At 40.9% G+C, this 22,168-nt stretch overlaps 1 protein-coding gene and 1 long non-coding RNA gene across 2 annotated transcripts in view; one reads left to right on the plus strand and one right to left on the minus strand.

Annotated features, from left to right (window-relative positions):
• The window catches only part of LOC132399870 (disks large-associated protein 1-like), a 582,904-nt gene that overhangs the window by 423,523 nt on the left and 137,213 nt on the right, over positions 1-22,168 (plus strand). The gene's annotated exons all lie outside the window — the stretch shown is intronic.
• Positions 1-22,168, minus strand: part of LOC132399871 (uncharacterized) — a 49,086-nt gene that overhangs the window by 8,516 nt on the left and 18,402 nt on the right. Inside the window, exon 2 of the long non-coding RNA XR_009514127.1 lies at positions 113-272. This is a non-coding gene — a long non-coding RNA (uncharacterized LOC132399871). The remainder of the gene's footprint in view (positions 1-112; positions 273-22,168) is intronic.

The following is a 22,168-nucleotide window of genomic DNA, read 5'->3' on the forward strand; positions in this document are numbered from 1 at the left end:
AGATTCTTTGGACCGGAGAGACCCTTCGGCAGTGGTTCCACACTTCTGAAACTCCAAGACCTCCCCAAAACCAACAGAATTCTTAGTCCAAATTGTCGCAAAATGTGCTTACCTTTTGTTTGGGTGCACCCTTTATTCTGTAAGCGTCCCCAATCTGCCGTTTCCTTTCCGCGGATCTCTTTCCGGTCCTGCCACGGTCGCCAATTTTGTCATGGATTCTCGTGCCCCACAAACGACCAGGAGATGCAGAAGATTCTTCAAGAAGTATTAAACTTTAATTTGCAAATCAAAACTGAGATAGTCAGTGAGCTAGTCGCTGATTGCCCACCGATCCTTGTACATAGTATTTTTTATAGCAATCTCCTGGTTTAGTTGTATTAGCATATCCAATCGGTCTATAGATGTGTATCACAAGTACACCCGCCACTATTGTTTCTACCCATTGACTTAATCATGTTCTAATCTACATCTCTTAGCTACCTCTCATTAACACACCATTGTCTTCTACATTCTTAAGATTTCATTCTCCTACTAAATTGGGTACATGCATAGCAAATAGCAAATTCAAACTACATAATCTACATCTCTTAGCTTCCTCTTATTAACACACCATTGTCTTCTACATTCCTAAGATTTCATTCTCTAGCAAATAACAAGTTGCTACTTTTATACTCCAATAGGGACGGTTCCTTTAGCACACTTTGTTCTTTAAAGAAGCTGAGAGCTCAGATGAGTGATGGAGGTGCATATCAAAATAGGATTGTTAGGAAAGTGGAAGCTATTAACATTGCCAGTGGCATCAATTCTAGCAGATATAAATGAGAAAAGTTGGAACAAGGAGGGAAAGTTGAAGGTGGAACTAATATAGAAAGAAATAAGTTGCATAGGACAAGAAGAGACTGAGGCTCTACATGAACCAAGACATATCTATCAGTTGGTCGTGGAAAGGAAGTTGAAGAGGAAGAATTTCTCAGTTTTGCGTTGAGATTACTTCATGAATTTGCACTTTTGTGTGACCGGAAATGGGTTCCATTATTGCTATTGCTGTGGAAAATGTGGTCATAATGAACCAATTTTAGCCCACAGCACTTTTGGCCATTCTGTGCTGAGCTGGTAAAGAGATCTTGGCAGGTGTCCTGAGTTTAATTTTAGTTTTGGACTTGTTGAAGAATTGCAACACAGCAGTAGCTAGAAGGTGTGGGTAGTGGTTACTTGAAAAACAAGCCGAAATAGACAGAAAATAGATACATGGCTCCTACAGTGCACTTACCAAGCACTTTATTTGTGCAAGGTCTTAGAAACTGATCATTACTTCTGAATAATTCGTCTTCTGTCTGAATAATTCCAAAGACAAGGAAACTTTGCCTTTGAGCGACAATAGCTTTACAGGTACAACACATGGAACTGCTAAAGCAACATGGTCCTCTCCAGTATTCGAAAGGTGTACCTGATAAAGTGGCCTTTGTGTGTATGCATGCTCCTCCTGCTATGAAATTCATTGTTTTCATGAATATTCAGGTAAGTCTGTGCATCATTAGCATCTAGCCTGGCATGTTGTATCCATAACAAGAAGGATGTGTTTGCTGAGCTGTAAATTGAGTGGAGGCAACTAGCACTAGATTTTAGTGGAAAGTGTCAGGGTATATTAAAGGTTCCAAATTAGTTTTAAGTATACTGGAAGAACATAATAAGGTTTCTCACTAAAGGACCAAAATCCACTTTTTGATGCAGTGAGTTCTATTATTAAGCTACCTTGTAATACCTCTGAAATTGGTGCAATGTCAATCAACCAAAATTACATAAAATTAAGTGAATTTTATAAGGTACATGATTGTACCTCTCATCGTTTGTGGTTCCAATTAGTGCAAATAAATATGTACACATAGTAGCCATTTTATTGGGTACAGGAGTGGAAACCAGTGTGGTCTTCAGCTGCTGTAGCCCATCCACTTCAAGGTTGGACGTGTTGTGCATTCAGAGATGCTCTTCTACAAACCACAGTTGTAACGCGTGGTTATTTCAGTCACTGCTGCCTTCCTGTCAGCTTAAACCAGTCTGGCCATTCTCTTCTGACCTCTTGCATTATCAAAGCATTTTCACCCACAGAACTGCTGCTCACTGGGTGATGTTTTTTTTGTTTTTTGTTTCAAACCATTCTCTGTAAACTCTGGATACTGTTCATAAAAAAAAAGAGAAAACTATGACAAAACAGCTGTAAGATCTCTATCATTCCCCTAGGTAGAGTTATACCTCCTGTACCAAATAAAGTGGCCACAGAGTGTACGTTTGTGGTCTTCTGCTGCTGTAGCCCATCCACTTCAAGGTGCAAAGTGTTTTGTGTTCAGAGATGTTCTTCTGCACACCTCTGTGTAGGTAGTTATTTGGTGTACTATTGCCTTCCTGAGTTGCTGCCACATGATTTGCTGATTAGATATTTGCATTAGCGAGCAGATATACAAGTGTATCTAATAGAGTAGCCACTGAATGTATTTCCATCACTGTCCATTGAGTTACATAGCATATAAAGGCAAATTAGAATGTCCTGTGCCGCCCATGCAAGTTCCCCCTTCTCCTTCTGCTCCTCCCATTTTTGTTCCCCTCCCCCACACTCCTTCCACCCATCTTTGTCTACTTTGCCCTCCTTCATCCAGCAACCTCACACCCGTTTTCCCTCCACACCTCCTATCTCGTTATCTGGTTCCAACTGTTATTCACCTCTCCCTTATCTCCAAATGCAGGGGTTCCCAATATCCCCTTTCATTAATAGTAGGGGTCTGTGCCTGAAAAATGTTGGGAAACTCTGATCTAATGGTTTCCTTTATCACCTCCTTTACTTACCAGAATCCAGCAGTGATGTTCCTGCTTATCTCCCTTCTGCAGCTGTCTCCTATCGTCACACTCCCCTCCCTCCACTTTGCTCTGTCTATTTTTCTTTCTCTTTTTTCCCTCCTTCTTTGTCCACCTCCACCTATTATTCACCTGCCACGGTCTTCCAACTCCACCCCACTGTCCTCCACTACCTGGCACTACCTCCCTCTCATCTTATACCCTTCCTTTGTCCACCAGTCAGCTCAGAGTCTCTTCTCCTCTCGGTGCTGGACATGCCTCCTCTCCACCCTCAGTCCTGATGGAACATTTCAGCTCCAAATGTGCACAGTTTCTTTCCTCCCATTGATGCTGCTCAATTCTTCCAGCAGAGTGTGCAGATGATGAGAGCTTCTCATTGTCATTTATTACAGCTTAGATCGCCACTGTGGAACTCAAGTGGGGATATATCATGTATTTTCAGTGATAACAGGAACCACCCCAGCAGATCCACGTGAAACAGTTGACAGTACAAATCTTGGAAGTGATTGTACTTTGTGTCCTTATGAAGACCTCTTTATAACTCATGTTCGCATTATTCACATTTGTACAGTTTGTCTTCTGTTGCAGATTGGTGGTTGGTCGGTCTTTGTTAATGTACAGTTTTTCATAAAGTTCTATTGAATTTCATTTTTTCCCTATAAATGCCTGCATGAAAATGAATTTCAAGGTAGTATATATACGTACCGTGATAATAAATTTACTTTGAACTTTGAACATCAGTGCTGAACAAACCCAAAACCTCTCAAACATCCAGTGAATCATTTATTTATTTATTTATTGAGATTCAGTGTGGAATAGACCCTTCGAGCCATGCCGCTCAGTTATGCTCCGATTTATTGATCAGGGGACAATTTACGATGACCAATTAACTTACCAACTGGTACATCTTTGGACTGTGGGGGGAAACAGGAGCACCTGAAGGAAATGCATGCAGTCACAGGGAGAATGTACGAACTCCTTACAGGCTGCAGTCAGAATTGAACCCAGATCACCTATACTGTAAAGTGTTGTGTTAAGCACTATGCTATTTTGTCATCCCCAAAATGTTGATAAGCCTTGTCAAATGTTCTTTGCTGCCGAATAATAGATGTCTTCCCATCTAAGATTTCATATATGGGACATGATCTAGCATGGGAAGAATGATTGACTTAACTGGTAGTCAGTTTGCTCTTGTAACGTGTATTGAAATGCAGTGAAAAACTTGTTTGCAAGCCAGTCACACAGATCTTTCTTGCATAAAATACATCAAGGGAAAAAAAAGACTGCAGAATATAGTCTTACAGCTACGGTACAGGAGGATTGCGGTGCAGGTCGGCTATGACAAGGTGGGTTGAGAAATCAATAGTTCATTGTTATTGGATAAGAAGTCTGTTTAAAAGTGCTGTAAAAGCTAGATAGAATCTGTCTTTGATCCTACTGGTATGTGTCCTCAATCTTTTTAATCTGCCCAATTGGAGGAGATGGATTTGAGAATGACTGGGGTGGAAGGAGCCCTGATTATGCTTTCCTGAGGCAATGCGGAAGAGTAGTGAGAGTTAATGGTTTTCATGATGGATTCTGTGCCATTATAATGAGAGAATTGTTTCACAGGTTAATACTATTAGCTGCCAAAGTACAATTAAAGCAGGGGTTCCCCACCTTTTTTATGCCATGGACCCCTACCAATAACTGAGGAGTCCATGGACCCCAGGATGGGAAACCCTGATTTAAAGAGTTCCTGTATTTTAATCAGGCTGCTTTAAAACAAAGCTTAAAAGTTCTCTAACCCTTAGAATTTAGCCACAAATCAAAGTTGAACTTGAATTGGAAGCTGTGAAAAGACATCTGTGACTTTTGTATGAGTTCAATGTAAAGTGGTTTAGTTCGATCATTATATTTGCGGTATAACTGTATTTTTAAATAGCCAGGTAGCTCTGGCACGAAGCATCGCTAGATATTTAGAACACGCTCCTCACGGTAATTGCTTTTGGCAAATATGGATAATGTATGTGCTGCCTTACCGCTTGGTGGTTACATGTCACATATTATGGAATTATTCTGACATTGCACAGTCACCCAAAAAAAAATGCTGTTAATACTATAAAAGATCTTTTTAAGGTGGGGAATGGTTTGGACACGGGTGTTTCTACATGTTTTGCTCTATTGTGGAACTCTTTTGCATGTTATAGAATTCTTTATTATAGGATGCCATGTAACGATTTCCTGAACTCTTTTTGCTGGTGTCTTTTAGCCAGCCAACTTTTTTCTGAGTACTTACTTTTCCAAATGCAAAATGTGCTCAGAGACGCATTACTGACAGCAGTTCATGTAAAAATAACAACACAAAAACATTGTAACTTGGCCCAATCAAAATTTGCTTTAGGTATTGCCAGCGCCAGCACTGCAGAGACAGATTAAGCCGGATGCAGAGGCAGTTTTGTGCCTCTGTTGGTTATCGTTGCCCTTCACTTGGCTCCTGCATGTGTGAGAGAACCTAATACCATTATAGAGATACAGGAGATGATTTTGAAGGTTAAAGTTGCTTCAAATTAAGTACAAATGAAGCCATACTGTTCTACTCTTCGCTGTGGATGTCATTTTTAATCTGAATCACAACAATTTGACCTAGGTATAACAATATCTCGTAGAGGGCAAACTGATGGGAAAAGGTAGAAGGCTTGACAGTGTAATTGCAATGAAAAATTCTCCGCTCTTTAAGTAGAGCTGTGATTGTGTTGTACAATTACAAGAAGTGTGAATTTGCTATGCGTATTTAAATGTGACTTGATTTTACCAGAACCCAAAAACTGATAAGATTTAATTCCTGTGATCTTTTAAGAAACTCCTGTTGTAATTACCTGAAGATAGGATCATGACAGAACCTCTCGTCAATACTACAAAAGTTTTTGACCAGATTCAGTAAATCTTTTAGCTTGAAAAGGTGATTGAAATAGTGCATCATACTTTGCTGCCACACAAGGCAAACTGCAGAGGTAGGCCTACCAACAAAACAGCCAAGTGTCAACTGCCAATTAACAGTAGTGATTGGAACGAAAACCTATAAAAAAATTATAGAACATAAAATAGTACAGCACAGTACAGGCCCTTCGGCCCACAGTGTTGTGCTGACCCTTAAACCCTGCCTCCCATATAACCACCCACCTTAAATTCCTCCATATACCTGTCTAGTTATACAACATTATTCCTCATCAGAATACCACAGTGATAACATCTCCTCTTCACTGGCAATCAGTACAGTTACAACTTGAGTACATGTGCTTAGCCCACTGCTCTGCTCTCTCTACACTCCTTCAGGTTCAGATTCAATTTATTGTCATTTAGAAACCACAAGTGCAATGCAGTTAAAAAATGAGACAACGTTCCCCCAGAATGATATCACAAAAGCATATGACAAAACAGACTACACCAGAAAATCCACGTAACATTTGGTAATCCCCAATCCAGAGTCCAGAGAGGCTGCTGTGTATTAATATCGCGCTACCGTCTAGCGTGTTCCCCGGAAAGGAGCTCCAAACCCACCAGACAAACAAGACCAAAAACTAAAGATACAAGACCTGCACAAAACCACATAATTACAACATATAGTTACAACAGTGCAAGCAATAGCATAATTGATTAAAAAAAACAGACTATGGGCACAGTAAAAATAGTCCAAGATGTTAAACGACTAAGTTCAAAAGAAATCACCACAGTTTCCACAAGTCCCCAGGGTCCCGACAGACTCGCCATCCCACGACGGCGACAGAAGGGAATACCCCCGCTATGGACTTCCATGGCGCCGCCTGACAAAGTCAAAATGAATTTGTTATCAAGGTACGTACATATCAACCTGCACTACCTTGAGATTCATTTTCTTGCAGTCATTTAAAGGGAAATAAAGAAATACAATTGAATTTTTGAAAAACTATACATATATGAAAACTGACAGCAATATATATAAATAATACCGAAAACGTGAGTTGCGGAGTCCTTGAAAGTGAGTCTGTAGGTTGTGGTGATTCAGATTTGAGGTGAGTGAAATTATCCAAACTGATTCAGTTGTTGGGTAATAACTGTTCATGAACCTCCATTGTTGTGCCTCAGCTTTCACACTGACTTGCTTCCTGACTTGCATTTTGACAACCTGGAGACTCTCGATCTTCCCCTTTCCAGCTTTTTTAAAAATCACAAGGACATCTCCAGCTCTCCCACTTTGGTTAGTCTGCACTGCTCAGAACGCTGCAGGTCTCCCTTGTTACATTCTGAGTTGAGAAGGCAGCAGTAAATCCATGCCAGCTATGACATCTCTTACAGAATTTTCAGAGCCTTTGATCTACCTCCACATCACAATGCAGTTCTCTCTTGACACAAGCGCCTCAGTCAATGGATTATTTGGTTATTCTGTGAACTCCAAATCGTGTGAAATAGCCTTGAACCCTGACAGTCACATATATGCTCCGATATAATCTACCTCACATTCATATTTTAGGGAGAAATAAATTTCATAATTATGAAAGTAAAATCCATAATTATTTAGATTTATTTAATTATAGGAAGTGAAAAGTCTTATTTGGTATTTAACTAACAAATCTCATAAATATCCAAATCAAAAATGCATTGAAATCTTCCAATTTAGAATGAAATTTGAACTTAGAATAAAACATAGATCAGTATAGCACAGTCATAAACAAGAGATTCTGCAGATGCTGGAAATCTAGACCCAGGTACCTATCAGCTTTTAGCTTGTACTCCTTCCCCACCTCCTGTTGTGTATTTAATATTTCAGTAACCTTGTATGTGTATTGTTTGATTCAGCATTCTTTGTTGTTTAAATAATTCATTGCAGTTTTGTAGTTACAGAACATAACACCCCCCCCCCACACACTTTCTTATTCTGGCTTCTTCCTCCTTCCTTTCCAGTCCAGGTGAACGGTCTCAGCCCGAAACGTTGACTCTTTATTCACTTCCATAGGTGCTGCTTGACCTGTTGAGTTCCTCCAGTGTTTTGTGTGTATAGCACAGTATGGGCCCATCATTGAACAATGCCACTTATCACCTCAGGATGGGAGAAAGGTTATTGATGAAGCTGGTTAGACCTAGGACTCTAAACTGAATAGCTCCTACAGTGATGTTCAGGGGCTGTGATGATTATCCTCCGACCATGGATATTTTCCTTTGTGTAAAGTATGATTGATTATTTTCCTCTCAATTCTCATTGAATTCAGTTGTTGCAAGTTTCCTTGATATTGCATTCATTCAAGTGCTGCCTGGATATCAAAGGGCAACCATTCTCATCTCATCTATGAACTTCAACTCATCATTTCATTCATGTGACATACTCAGGAGCCAAATGGTGGGAGGCAAAAGGCAAATTGGTCATCACTTACCAGATTATTGGTGAGTCATTTCAACTTGATAACCAAGTCAAGGGTTCCACCAATTTGCTAACAATTCAGAGTAAAATCCAATTGGATTTGTCTTATTCTTTTGTGAATCAATTATTGTTCCACTTTACTGGACAGATAATGGTGTTGTAACTGTACCAGCAGCATGGCTTGATCTGGAGCTCAGATCCTCCTCGCATTCTGGAGTTTTTTCTGGATATCAAATGGAGTAAATTTAATTGGGTGAAAAGTGGTTTCTGTAATCATAGAGATGTCAGGAGGGAGCTGTGATGGATCATCACTTGGGACTGCTGGCTGAATTTGATTACAAGCACTTCATCTTTATTCTTTATGCTGATAATCTGGGCTCTGCCATTGCTGAAAATTGTTACCTTACCTAATTAACTGTTTAATTGTCTGCCATCATCCAGAAGTAGTTGTGGCACTAGTTGCATAGCACGGAAACAGACTTGTCAGCCCACAAAGGTTGTGCAGGCCAGCCTTTTTTGCCAATCTCACTGGGCTGTTAAATTTTCAACCACGTCACTGTGGGCCTGTCGATCAGACAAGATAAGAATGACACACACATCGTCTCCTGAATATCATGAACGAACCTCATGGATTTTCACAATTCACAGTTTTGTGATCATTATTAATAAGATATCTGTTTTTATTAAAATGAACTGTTTTAAAATTGCCAGGTAACTGATAGAGCCCCTTATTGAGCCATATATTTAAATTTTTAAAATATTCAAAATAAATACAAAATTCAATGTAAATTTATTATCAAAATATATAAGGGTCTTGGCCTGAAATGTCACTTGTTTACTCTTTCCGTAGGTGCTGCCGGATTTGCTGAGTTCTTCCAGCATTTTGTGTGTTTTGCTTGGATTTCCAACATCTGCAGATTTTCTCTTTTTTATCTTGCCATCTATCAGCTTGAGATTCATTTTCTTACAGGCTTTTACAGGAAAAAGAACTACAACACAATTTTACATAAACAAAGGCTGACAGACAGCCAATGTGCAAAGGAATACAAACTGCAAATAAAAAAATAACACTGAGAAGAAGAGATGTGAAGAATTTTTGAAAATGAGTCTGTAGGTCATAGAATCAGTTCAGAGTAGAAATGAATGAAGTTACCCACGGCAGTTCAGGAGTTGTACCACTGAATTTTAAATTCCGCACCTGCCATATGGGATTTGAACTCACATTTATAGAACATAGAACACTTCAGCACAGTGCAAGCCCTTCGGCCCATGACATTGTACTGAACTTTTAACTTACTCTACCATCAATCTAACTCTTCCCTCCTACATAACCCTCCATTTTTCTATTATCCATGTACCTATCTAAATATTTCTTAAATTTACCTAAAGTAAAATCTAATATATCTATATTTCTGGATTGTTTCCAAATGCTCATATATCCTATCCCTAAGAATTTTCTCCAGCAATTTCTCTACAGTTGACGTGAGATTTGCTGGTCTATAGTTACCATTAATTTCCCTTGTTCCCTTCTTAAACAGAGGTACAACAGCCAGTCCTCTGGGACCTTCCCTGTTCCTAGAGAGGACATGAAAATAATGGTCAAGGCCTCAGCAATCTTGTCTTTTGCCTCCTTCAATAACCTGCAGTAAATTCCATCAGGCTCTGGGGACATCCACTTTAATACACATTGGGAGGCCCAACATGTTCTCCTCCTTGACCTCTAAATGCCCTAACATATTTATACACAGCACTGATCTCCTGGTCCTCCATATCCTTCTCCAGGTAAATACTGAAGCAAAGTATTCATTTAGTACTTCACTCATATTGCCTGCATCTAGACAATTGCTCCCCCTTTTACCCTTGAGTGGTCCCACCCTCTCCCTAGTTATCCTCGTACTCTTGATGTATGCATGGAATGCGTTGGGATTCACTTTAATCCTACTTACAAAGGACTTTGCATGGCCTCTCCTGGCTTTCCTAATTTCCTCCTTTATTTCTTTTCTGGTTTCTTTTTACTCCTCATGTGCTTTGTTTGATCCTAACTTATGAAGCTTTACATAATTTTCCGTTTTCTTCTTGACCAGATTCATCACTTTTCTGGGAATCCTAGGTTCTCCTTTCTTTCCATCCCTTTCCTCCCTTCTAACAGGAACGTACATTTCCCGTACTCTGTGAAATTGATCTTTAAACATCCTCCACAAATCTGTTGTGGATTTACCAGGGGAAAGGTGTTCCCAATTAATGCTCCTTAGTCCCTTTGTGCCCTCATAATTTGCCCTACTCCAATTTAAAACTCTCCCACAAGGACCATACCTATCCTTATCTATAGCTAACCTGAAAGTGAAGGAGTTGTGGTCATTCTTCTCTAACTTTTCACCCTCTGAAAGGTCAGTCACCTGGCTGGGCCCATTACCCAACACCAGGTCTGGTACAGCCTCTCATTGGACCTTCGATGTATTGATTTAAAAAACCTTCCTGGATACACTTCACAAATTCTGCCCCATCTGAATCCCTGACACCAAGATGGTCCCAGTTTATATTAAGGAAATTAAAATCACCTATGATAACAACCCTATTATTTTTACACATTTTCTGTTGCCCAATGTCCCGGTGGCTATTGGGGGGGGGGGGGGGGCCTGTAGTCCAATTCCATCGGTGTGATTGCACCCTTCCCATTCCAGGGTTCCACCCAAGTGGACTTGTTGTCTGAGCCTCCATTATGTCTGGTCTGAGTGCAGCTGTGATATTGTCTCTGATTAGAGGTGCAACTCCAACCCCTGTTTTACCTCCTCCTCTATCTTTTCTAAAACTTTGAAGATATGGTACATTTATCACCCATTCATGGCCCTCTCTCGACCAGGTTTCAGTAATGGCTATAACATCATAGTACCATGTACTGATCTATGCCCTAAGTTCATCACCCTTAACCCATAATACTCTTAGCATTAAAATATACACACTTCAAACTACCCAACCCATCATACCTGTTATTTCAATACCTTACCTGACATCTACCATCTGGTCCGATTCTTCCCCTACTGACTTGGGGATCAGGTTCCCAGCCCCCGGCAAAACTAATTTAAACTCTCCTGAGTAGTGTCAGCAAACCTCGCGGCCAGGATATTGGTTCCTCTCCAGGTCAGTTGCAACCTGTCCCTCTTGTTTCTTCCCCAGAAAGGTTCCAATGATACAAGAACTTGAAACCCTGCCCTTTGTACTGTCCCCACAGCCACTCATTCATCTGTCTATTACCCCATTCCTACCTGTACTAGCCCTTGGAGCAGGGAGTAATCCAGAGATTGCAACCTTGGAGGTCTTTCTCTTCAGCCCTTACTAACTCTATATACACTGCATAAGACCTCTTCTTTTTCTGCCCATGTCATTGGTAACAATGTGCACCAGGACCTCTGGTTGTTCCCCCTCCCTCTTGAGAGTATCTTGCAGCCTCTCCAAAAGATCATGGATCTCAGCACCCAGGAGGCAACACACCATCCTGGTGTCTCTCTTGTGGTTACTGAATCTCCTTTCTGTCACCCAAACTATCGAGTCCCCTATCAATACTGCACCGCCTGACTTCCCCTTCCCCGTCTCTGTCCCAAGCCTCAGAGCTGGCTACAGTGACACCAGATGGGCTGTTGCTGCCAAGGTCTGATGGATCACACTTGTTGCTTAGGGGGATGGCTACAGCAGAACCCTGCACTGACATTTTAATCTCCTAACCTCTCCAGGTGGTCACCCATCTACTGTCTGAAGCCTGTACTCTGGGTGTGACCATCTCTCCAAAAGTCTCACCTGTAATACCTTCAGCCTGCTGAATGATGCTGAGTGCGTCCAACTCCAGCTCCATCTCTTTGACCCGGTCAGTCAGGCGCTGAAGATGGGCGCTCTTCCCACAAACGTAGTCACCAGGGAAACCAGCAGGTACCCTGTATGCCCACATTTGACAGTAGGAACATTCCATCCTGACTACTCGATACTAGTAAAGAAACAGGATAGCCTCTTCTCATCGGTGCCTCCAGCTGTTGATGCCGAAGCCTGTTAAACCTGAGCCTTCACGTTCCATCAGTGGCACACTCCAACAATGGCCGCTCCGCCTGAGCCTGCCCTCCTTTTGTTTGCAGCTGAGGTTAGGCCTCCTACGCTGACACTGAGGTGAAGGATCAGTTGATCCATTTTTGTCAGCAGTGCTTCAAGGATGATTATTGTCTACAGTGCCTGGACACAAATATAACTGTAAAAATCTTTCTATTAGATCTTTAATATTGACTAAATGCAGTGATAAACAGAACCTCAGTCAATGCAGCATTCCCTCAGTCTCGGTTTCTTAGACTATCTTGGAGCCATAGAGTCACAGGACACTGCAGCACAGACATAGGTCCTTCAGCTCACGTGGTCCATACCAAAAGCCTTCGATTTTGTACCCAGAGCATAGCCCTCTATAGTCCTCCCATCCATGTACCTATTGAAATTTATCTTAAATGTTGAAATCAAACTCATTTCCATCGCTTCTGCTGGCAGCTCATTCCACGCTCTCACCATCCTCCGAGTGAAGAAGTTCCCCCTCATGTTCCTCTTAGACATTTCACCTTTCACCCTTAACCCATGACCTCCAGTTCTAGTTGCTCCCAAACTCAGTGGAAAAGCCTGCTTGCATTTGCCTGCTCCTCATATGCTTCTCTCAGATAACCTCTGACCCTTTGGAAGTAGCTATCTCAGAGACCCACAGAAGGTGGCTTGTTAAATATGAGGCTGAGATGGATAGATTTATAGGAGACTTGAGAGTCCAGGGATTGGACAGTAAAGTGCCATTGATAAGCCAGAAGATGGTGAAGCGGGCTCAGGGAACTTATGGCCTACTTCTCTTCCAACATTTTATGTTCTTATGTTGCAGTGTTCTTCTTAGCCACAGGAATTTGTGAAAAAAATTATTGTACAAACAGCAGTCCATTATCTCTCAAATTTACAAACCATAAAATAGCACCCCACAGAATAACTCCGAGCTATAGAACCTTTGCCTGGGAAAAAGAATAATCTTGTTTTATAAGGATAGGAAGTCCTTATCTCTCTAGTGTATATATCCAAAGTATCGGTAATGGTCAGTCAATGACCAAGAGGCATTAACTAACCATCAACAATATATTCAGCTGCTTAAAGAAGGCAGAGACTTGAGACTGCTTCAGACCGAAACCGAATCCACAGACAGGCTTTAAAATGTGTAGAACTGCAGCTCAGAAGCATATTAATCCTTAGTTCTGGCATACTGAATGCCTCCTGATGGAGTTATCAAACTGGAACACTGGTGACAATCTGTACAAGTTTAATTGAATTGGACGGATCATTTAAAATAAGCCATTAAATTACAATGAGCTGCCACATTAAAGGAACCGATACAATAAAATAGATAATGGACTGCTTTTGAAAATAAATCCTCCTAAATCAATGCAAAGTACTGCTTATCTTCACTTTACAAACTAAGACAAATTAGATGAAAATTATACTGAGTTGTGCTAAGTTACTCAAAATAATTATTTTTCAACAACATCATGAAGTTAACAATTTTAACAGTAGATGTAATGAGAATATTGGTGAGGAATGGTCAGAGCGAATTGCCTTGGACATGTTTCCATATTCCCAGCTCATTGTCAAAGCTTTGTGCCACGATTCACTTTATTAAATTATAATTTACTTTGGATGAGCTGATGAGCTCTTTGTTGGCAATACTTGTTTCTGCAAAACAAATATTATCATGGGTTTATCATTTTTTCCTCTTGTTATTTAAAGCTAATGCTACGTTGGTAGTATAATTGTGCATACGAGCATAATTTTGTCTTTTGTGACATTGGTTCCTGTTATTAGATTGTTCTTTCTAATCAAGTTGAGATTGTTGCCGGGGGAATCATAAGGAAGTGACATTTGCAGAGAGATGTAAATTGTGTTGATTAAATTGTCATCTCATGTATTTTTTCTGCACCTCCCTATTACTTGGTCACCGTGTATGTATCTTAATGAGTCAGGATCCGATCTTTACTGCAGTCACAAAGTGGACATCACCAACAAGCCTGCTCAGAGTAGCAGCACTCTGCTGGGAAACTGCTTGACTTACTTGCCTGTTTTTATAACATGCAATGCTTCAAATTTTAGGGTTGTTTTGATCTTTGTCATGTTCTACATAGCGCCTCTGTTTGGCTGACCATTCAAATTCACCTCTAAAGGAGTATGTATTACTGACCACACATTCATTTGTATGTATTTCTGTACAAAAGCAGATGCACTGGTGTCAATTCTTCATCATTACAATGCTGACTTTACAACCAGAAGTAATTGGCTTAGCATGTAAAATGAAAAAAAGATAATAGGGGAAAATGCTATTTGAAGGAGAATGGATATCTAAGAATACTGTTGATTCAAGGTTGCAGGAAGCAGCAGAATGACAATCCTCTGTTACAAAAATAATCCGTTCACTTCATAGAATTCGTAAGACTGGCAGCTGCAGGGTTGACATGTGTCACAGATTTTTTTCGACCAAATAGCAATTCCTTTTTCCTCTTATTTGAATTTCAACATCAGGAAATGTATCAGAAAGAGCCGTTTAATGAGATTTAAGGAAACACTCAGTGAGAGTGAAAACCCGAAGTTAGATTGTTATGTTTTGTAATGCCAAAACATAAAGCTAATTGGAAGAGGAAACAAGAGAGTTCAAAATGCAAGTGTAGTTTCGCTTTTACTTCAAGTGTGGCACACACTTATCATGAGGTAGCACCTGGACATAAGCAATTCACGTATTCTTACAAACAAGAATGTTTAATCGAAGAATATATTTACAATATCACTCAACTATTACTGAAGTATTAAATACACAACATAGATGATAATTACTTCCTTAAGGACTGCATTCAGTAGAATCACCTTCTTTTCATCCTCAAGCAGCCAATATTGCCAACTTCAAGTAAAGCTTGTCCTAAAGTTTTTAAAGGCACCGAGATTATAGCCAGCAAACAGGTGAGCTTGCAATCAGTTAGCAGTCTTTTTTCACCAGGCTGTATACAGTATAGCAGCCAAAGCAAAGTTTAAAATAACTATGGGCCAAGGCTTTTGGTGATATCTACTGCTTAATTGGCAAGGATTAGTTCCCACTGTATCTAACCACATAGGCTACATTAAAGGAGGGAGTTGAAATCTATTCAAATACACAATAGCTGGAATTCAGAGAGCAGAAACCTGATTGGATGAGGATTAACCAGTCAGAAGGGACAGACCACGGGGGTGTATATACCACCGGACGAGACATGACCAGGTATCATGCCTGATGAAGATGGCGGAGTTTGTCATCGAAGCATCGGTTATAATCAATATCTGTACCTGCTTGGAATCCTGAGAAGAGTTTATTTGCAAACCTGAATTATGTTAATTCACACCTCTGCGGAATCAGCCACCATAAAGAGCTGCTACTTGAAAAAAGTGTATGAAGAAGACATTTATAAAAGGTGTTAGTGCAAAAGTATGTGAAAAGGGTGGCTTCAAATATATTAGATCATCAGATCAGGATTTCATTGCATCCTCCTGAATCCAATTAACATCAGCCATTTAAGTAAAATGTATGATGAGTACTAAAGACGACACACAAGTAAGACATGTTAATCTCACTGACAGATGTGAGAAAGAAATTTTACATGATAGATTCTTTTACCACTCTTTAATTTCCCTTTTTCACTTGAAAGTAATTTATCTTGCACATAATTTATAGCTATGGCTGTGTGGAGGTGTATCCGAACTCGATAATTAATTAATGCATTGCTTATTGTTAAATGTACCATAAACTGCTTTCCAGTAACACTGATTTACCTGCCTCTGTTGGATGTAACCACTTCAAACTGAATGCATTTTAATAGAGCTTATACTTTAGCAAAAAGATGATCAGGAAGCACAAAGAACAGGCTGAAGCTGCTCTCTCTGGTGCTGTGTATTGGCTCATGATATCAGTTCAGAGACTTTATGATTCTAAATTTATAAATTTGGTAATACCGTGTTGCTATTGAAGTAGAATAATCCCTCTCATAATCTGTGTGCAATGTGATAAAGTGGCAACAAATTTCCTCCCATTCTTTTCATTGGTGATGTGCAGACACCATTTTTTGCCCAAACTTGTAATCTGTCTTTCCTAAAGATCTCTTAACCATTATTCCTTTTATATTCCCTTCTGTTACTTCCATGGAAGCTCCCCCACTGTCCACAACTTTTTTTAATCTTCACTTCTCACTCTACCTACTTTATTGTCCTGCACATGATTTCCCTGCCGCAGTCATTTCACCCAAATGTAAGAATTTTCGATGGGCCAAGTGGCCTAATTCTGCTCCTGTGTCTCATGGTTTTGTAAGAGATTGGGTCTGAGAGGGAAATGAATCCGTCATGATGAAATGGTGGAGCAGACTTGATGGGCTAAATGGTCTAATTCTGCTCCTTTATCTTATGGCCTTCTGGTCTAATCTTATCACCTCTGCAGCAAGGTTTACTCTGCTTTTGTCATTCTCAGCAGCAACACAACCATTTCCAAGGCTGCATGAATAGTCTTCATTCTCGCCTTATCGCTCGTGTTTCTGACTCTTCTCTGCATCTCACCATTTTATATCACCTCCTCAAGATCTAAACCTGCTACCTCTCATCAGAATCAGAATAAAAAAGAGATTTATTATCCCTGACTTCTCCGACATAAAGTGTGTTGCTTTGCATCAGCAGTACAGTGCAGAGGCATGAAATTACAACAAGTCACAAAATAAACAGAGTGTCTTGGTAGTGTAGTGGTTAGCATGATGCTATAACAGCTCAGAGTATTCAGAGTTCAATCCTGGTGCTGTTCTGTAAGGAGTCTCCTGTGAAATGCTTGGGTCTTTCCTGGGTGCACTGATAGTTGTAAATTGTTCCGTGTTAAGGTTAGGGTTAATCAGGGTTGTGGGGTTGCTGAGGCAATGGAAGGGGCTATTCCTCACTGTATCGCTAAATAAATGAATAAAGTGCCCCAAATAAAAGGAAAAATGAGGTAGTGTTCATGGGTTCATGCGCCATTCTAAAGTCTGGTGCTGGAGGGGAAGAAGCTGATTATCGTTGAGTGTTGGTCTTCAGGCTCCACACTGATGGCAGTAAGGTAAAGACAGCATGACTGGGATGGCGAGGTTCTGTAGTGATGGGTTGGATGCCATCTTCTTGGGGCACCATCTCTTGAAGATGTCCTCAGTGGCAGTGAGGGTTTCACTAATACTGCTCTATATTTTCATCTCTTGTGCAGACCTATTCATTTGTCAGACTGATATTCTTTTCCCTCTTCAGGATCAGAGAGGGGATTCTTCAGCGCACAGTTGGGAAATTAACGCAAGATTGGGGCCGAGCATTAAGTTCTGTGTGGAATTCATTGAGAGCATGTAGCAATGGATGTAGTACTATCTGTCCACGTCTAAGCCATAGATTTCTGGGTCCAGTGTGTGTGCTGAAGTTGGAATAGTTGAACAATGGGTATTCCAAATGGACTTGCCAGCTCCAGTTAGGAGCTGCTGGATCACCCATCCCCACCATCAGAACTAACAAGTATGAAGGTGTTGCTGTACAATTTAGAAATCTGAATGAACCCTGATCTACACAGGGAAAAACACATTAATACATGATATTCTGTGTTTTTTAAAGTTTTTTTAATAGTATTTCAGGGTTGTTGGTCCAAACTTCATCGACTTTTATATACTAAATAGAAGAGCAGATTATCATTTAAATGGGGGAAGATTGCAGCATGCTGTTGTGCAGAGGGATTTAGGAGTGCTTGTTCATGAATCACAAAAAGTTGGTTTGCAGGTACAAAAGGTTATTAAGAAGGCAAACGGAAGGAATGTTGACCTTCATTGCTAGAGGGATTGAATTTAAGAGCGGGGAGGTTATGCTGCAACTATACAGGGTACTGGTGTACCCTGGAGTACTGTGTGCAGTTCTGGTCTCCATACTTGAAGAAGGATACACTGGCTTTGGAGGCAGTGCGGAGGAGGTTCACCAGGTTGATTCCAGAGATGAAGTGGTTAATCTATAAGGCAGATTGAGCCGCCTGGGACTACACTCTCTCGAGTTCAGAAGAATGAGAGGGGATCTTATAGAAACATACAAAATTTTGAAAGGGATAGATAAGATAGAAGCAGGAAAGTTGTTTCTTTTGGTAGGTGAGACTAGAACTAGGGGACATTGCTTCAAGATTCAGAGGAGAAGATTTGGGACGTAGATGAGGAGAAACTGTTTTTCTCAGAGAGTGGTGAATCTGTGGAATTCTCTGCCCAGGGAAGCAGGGCTTCTTTACTAAATATATTTAAGATACAATTAGATAGATTTTTCAATAGTAGGGGAATTAAGGGTTATGGGGAAAAGGCAGGTAGACGGAGCTGAGCTTACGGACAGATCACCCATGATCTTATTGAATGGTGGAGCAGGCTTGTTGGGCCGGATGGCCTACTCCTGCTCCTATTTCTTACGTTCTTATTATGTTCTTGACTTATGAAATACCATTCAAATCATGCACTTCAAAGTTCAAACTAAATTTATTATCAAAGCAATGCTAAATTAAAAAGATTAAGGCTTCAAGGTCAAGGACTTAGGACAAAACAATGGTCAGCTCATTTCTCTGTGTCAGTCAAGATCCCCTACCTGAGCCTGTCCCATCTGCCTGGGTTTGACACATCTCTCCCTCTCTTCTCGCTGCTACCACCCAGTCTTGGGTTCATGCCACCAGGTTTGGGAGTAGCCGTTGCCCTGCTGCTTTCAGGCTCCTGGAGCGGCTTCACTACTCTCAGCAGTGAACAGACTCCGTGACTACGGCCTGCCCCTGTCGGGCTGATGGGCCGGCTTCACTACTCTCAGCAGTGAACAGACTCCGTGACTACGGCCTGCCCCTGTCGGGCTGATGGGCCGGCTTCACTAGTCTCAGCAGTGAACAGACTCCGTGACTACGGCCTCCAGCCGTCGGGCTGATGGGCCGGCTTCACTACTCTCAGCAGTGAACAGACTCCGTGACTACGGCCTCCAGCCGTCGGGCTGATGGGCCGGCTTCACTACTCTCAGCAGTGAACAGACTCCGTGACTACGGCCTGCCCCTGTCGGGCTGATGGGCCGGCTTCACTACTCTCAGCAGTGAACAGACTCAGTGACTACGGCCTCCAGCCGTCGGGCTGATGGGCCGGCTTCACTACTCTCAGCAGTGAACAGACTCCATGACTACGGCCTGCCCCTGTTGGGCTGATGGGCCGGCTTCACTACTCTCAGCAGTGAACAGACTCCGTGACTACGGCCTCCAGCCGTCGGGCTGATGGGCTGGCTTCACTACTCTCAGCAGTGAACAGACTCCGTGACTACGGCCTGCCCCTGTCGGGCTGATGGCCCGGCTTCACTACTCTCAGCAGTGAACAGACTCCGTGACTACGGCCTGCCCCTGTCGGGCTGATGGGCCGGCTTCACTAGTCTCAGCAGTGAGCAGACTCCGTGACTACGGCCTGCCCCTGTCGGGCTGATGGGCCGGCTTCACTAGTCTCAGTGCTGACTGGACCCACAACTGTTCACTCACTTTCAGGGACTCTGCAGTTCATGTTCTGTGTATTATTTGTTTACTTTTTTATTGTTTGTTCTTTTTTCACACATTGGATGTTTGTCAGTCTTTTTGTGTGTGGCTTTTCATGAATTCTATTGTGCTTCTTTTTGTTTTATGGCTGTCTGCAAGAAGGTGAGCCTCAGGGTTGTAAGTGGTGTACAAATACATACTTTGATAGAGAATTTATTTTGAACTCTGACCTTTATATGTCACCATATTCTACCCTAAGATTTGTTTTCTTGCAGGAATTCACAATAGAATAAAGAAATTCAGTGGGATCAATGAAAAGTTACACACAAGCAAAGAATGACAAACAACCAATGCTCAAAAGATAACAAACTGCACAAATACAAAACAAAACAAATAGCAACAATAATAAATAAGTACATAAATAATACTGAGAACTTGAGTTGTAGAGTTCTTGAAAGTGAGACCATAGATTGTTGAATCCGTTCACAGTTGAGGTGAGTGCACTTGCCTCAAGCAGAAGAATATTGAAGATATAAGGTTGGATTGTGCTCAAGCTTAACAGTTTAATACTTGTCAGGCTTTCCACTTCCTGGAATATTTTTGAAATGAGTTATTTTAAAGTGCTGTGTGGTTAAAATAAAGAAAAAGTACAGGTTTCGATAGCCATAGGCTTGAAAGGGAAAAGGAATGGGGAGAAGGGTGGTGGGGGTGGGGGGGGGGAGTCATAATGTCTTTGTTAACTACCTGGATTTGTAGTTATCAGTAATGTATTTTCTGGAGCTTCTTATTGAAGAAGGTTGCAGAGAAATTCTACATTTTTTCAGAATCCGTTGTCTCTGTTTAATTTGAGCCATATTTCTTTAATTATTTCTGCCTCTCCTGGAAGAGGTGAATGAAGCAAACAAATGACTAGTTTTCTTACAAATGGCTTTTAAATAGGAAATTCTCAACATCAACATTGAAAACATGAAGCATGGTATAAATTAACAGCTTTGACCTACAATTTTGATACTATTAATTTTGAAAGGTCATTTTGAAATATATAGGTGAAAAATAATTACATTTCACCTAAAGATGCAAGAAAACTTGAAGCTTGTGTATGTTTACAATATGTTTTCAGAATAATGAGAATTAGTGAATGTAACTTTTCAAGATTTTGAAGGTATGTTTTGAATGTATGAACACAGTCCCTTCTCTTTAGTGATTTCTGTACCCTGTTCAATTGTCCCTTTGTTGTGGACTTATTTCCTCATTCCCACACCTCACTGAACTTCCTCTCCCTTCTCCTTTACTAGATTTCTTTCTTCCACCATCCTCTTTGGACTCAGTATCTCCATGCATTTCACTGAAGTTTTCATTGCGCTACAAGGCAGCTTCTCTCCATAAGTACCAAATGCCCAATTTATCCTCTCCCCCCCCCCCCCCGTCCCAATTCAATTCACCACAGGTCTTAGCCGTTGCCACTGGCACACTAACTCCTCAGCACTCACTCTGCACTGGTGATATCCTGACAGAGTAAATATCAGAGCAGAGATATTGAAGTGGAGGTACAGCAATCAAAGTCACCTTACTAGTAAGGTGCTCTGTTTAAGAGCAGGGAAGCCAAAAGTACACTTCTCCCATGAAAATTAGTGTCATAGGTGTATAATGTGAATAAAATCAGACTCAGTAACAATAATCTTGTGACCAGGCTGGATTGTCGGAGGATTAGCCAATCCATAACACAAGATATTCTGCAGATGCCAAAAATTCAGGGTAGTGCACACAAGGTACTGGAGGAACCCAGTAGGCCAGGCTGCATCTATGGAGGGAAATAAATGGTCAAAGTTTCGGTCCTGGTGAAAGGTCTCAGCCCAAAACCATTTATTTCTTTCCATAGCTGCTGCCCAACCTGCTGAGTTCTTCCAGCATTTTGCATGTGTTATCCAAAACTCGCCACTCTATCTTGCTACAGCATCATTAGCTAGTGCAGCCACGGAATCATATCTTTTAGCTTTCCTGCTCAACACTTTGCTGTAATTCTTGAGTCCGATTTGTAGTCAGTCTCACTACAGAGAATTTGTTGGCAAAGTAAGTGTCAAGTTCAAGAAAAAGTGATGATAGGAGCTCAAATTATAATATAATAATAATAATAATACTGCCTTGACTCCAGTTAATTAGACAAATGAGTTTAATGGGCCTTATCTTACTGCAGAGTCACTGCTCTGATAATCTTCCAATTAATGTTTACAGTAATGGTTCCTGGAATAATGTTTATTTGAAAGCCACTAACATTGTTCTCATGATATAGACAAAACTGCTGCAAGCCAACATTTAATATTGCTTAATTTCTTTCAATTTATGATGAGATATTTCAACTATGCCAAAGGAAT

This window comes from Hypanus sabinus, chromosome 9 (assembly GCF_030144855.1).
Source record: "Hypanus sabinus isolate sHypSab1 chromosome 9, sHypSab1.hap1, whole genome shotgun sequence".
Taxonomy (NCBI): Eukaryota; Metazoa; Chordata; class Chondrichthyes; order Myliobatiformes; family Dasyatidae; genus Hypanus; species Hypanus sabinus.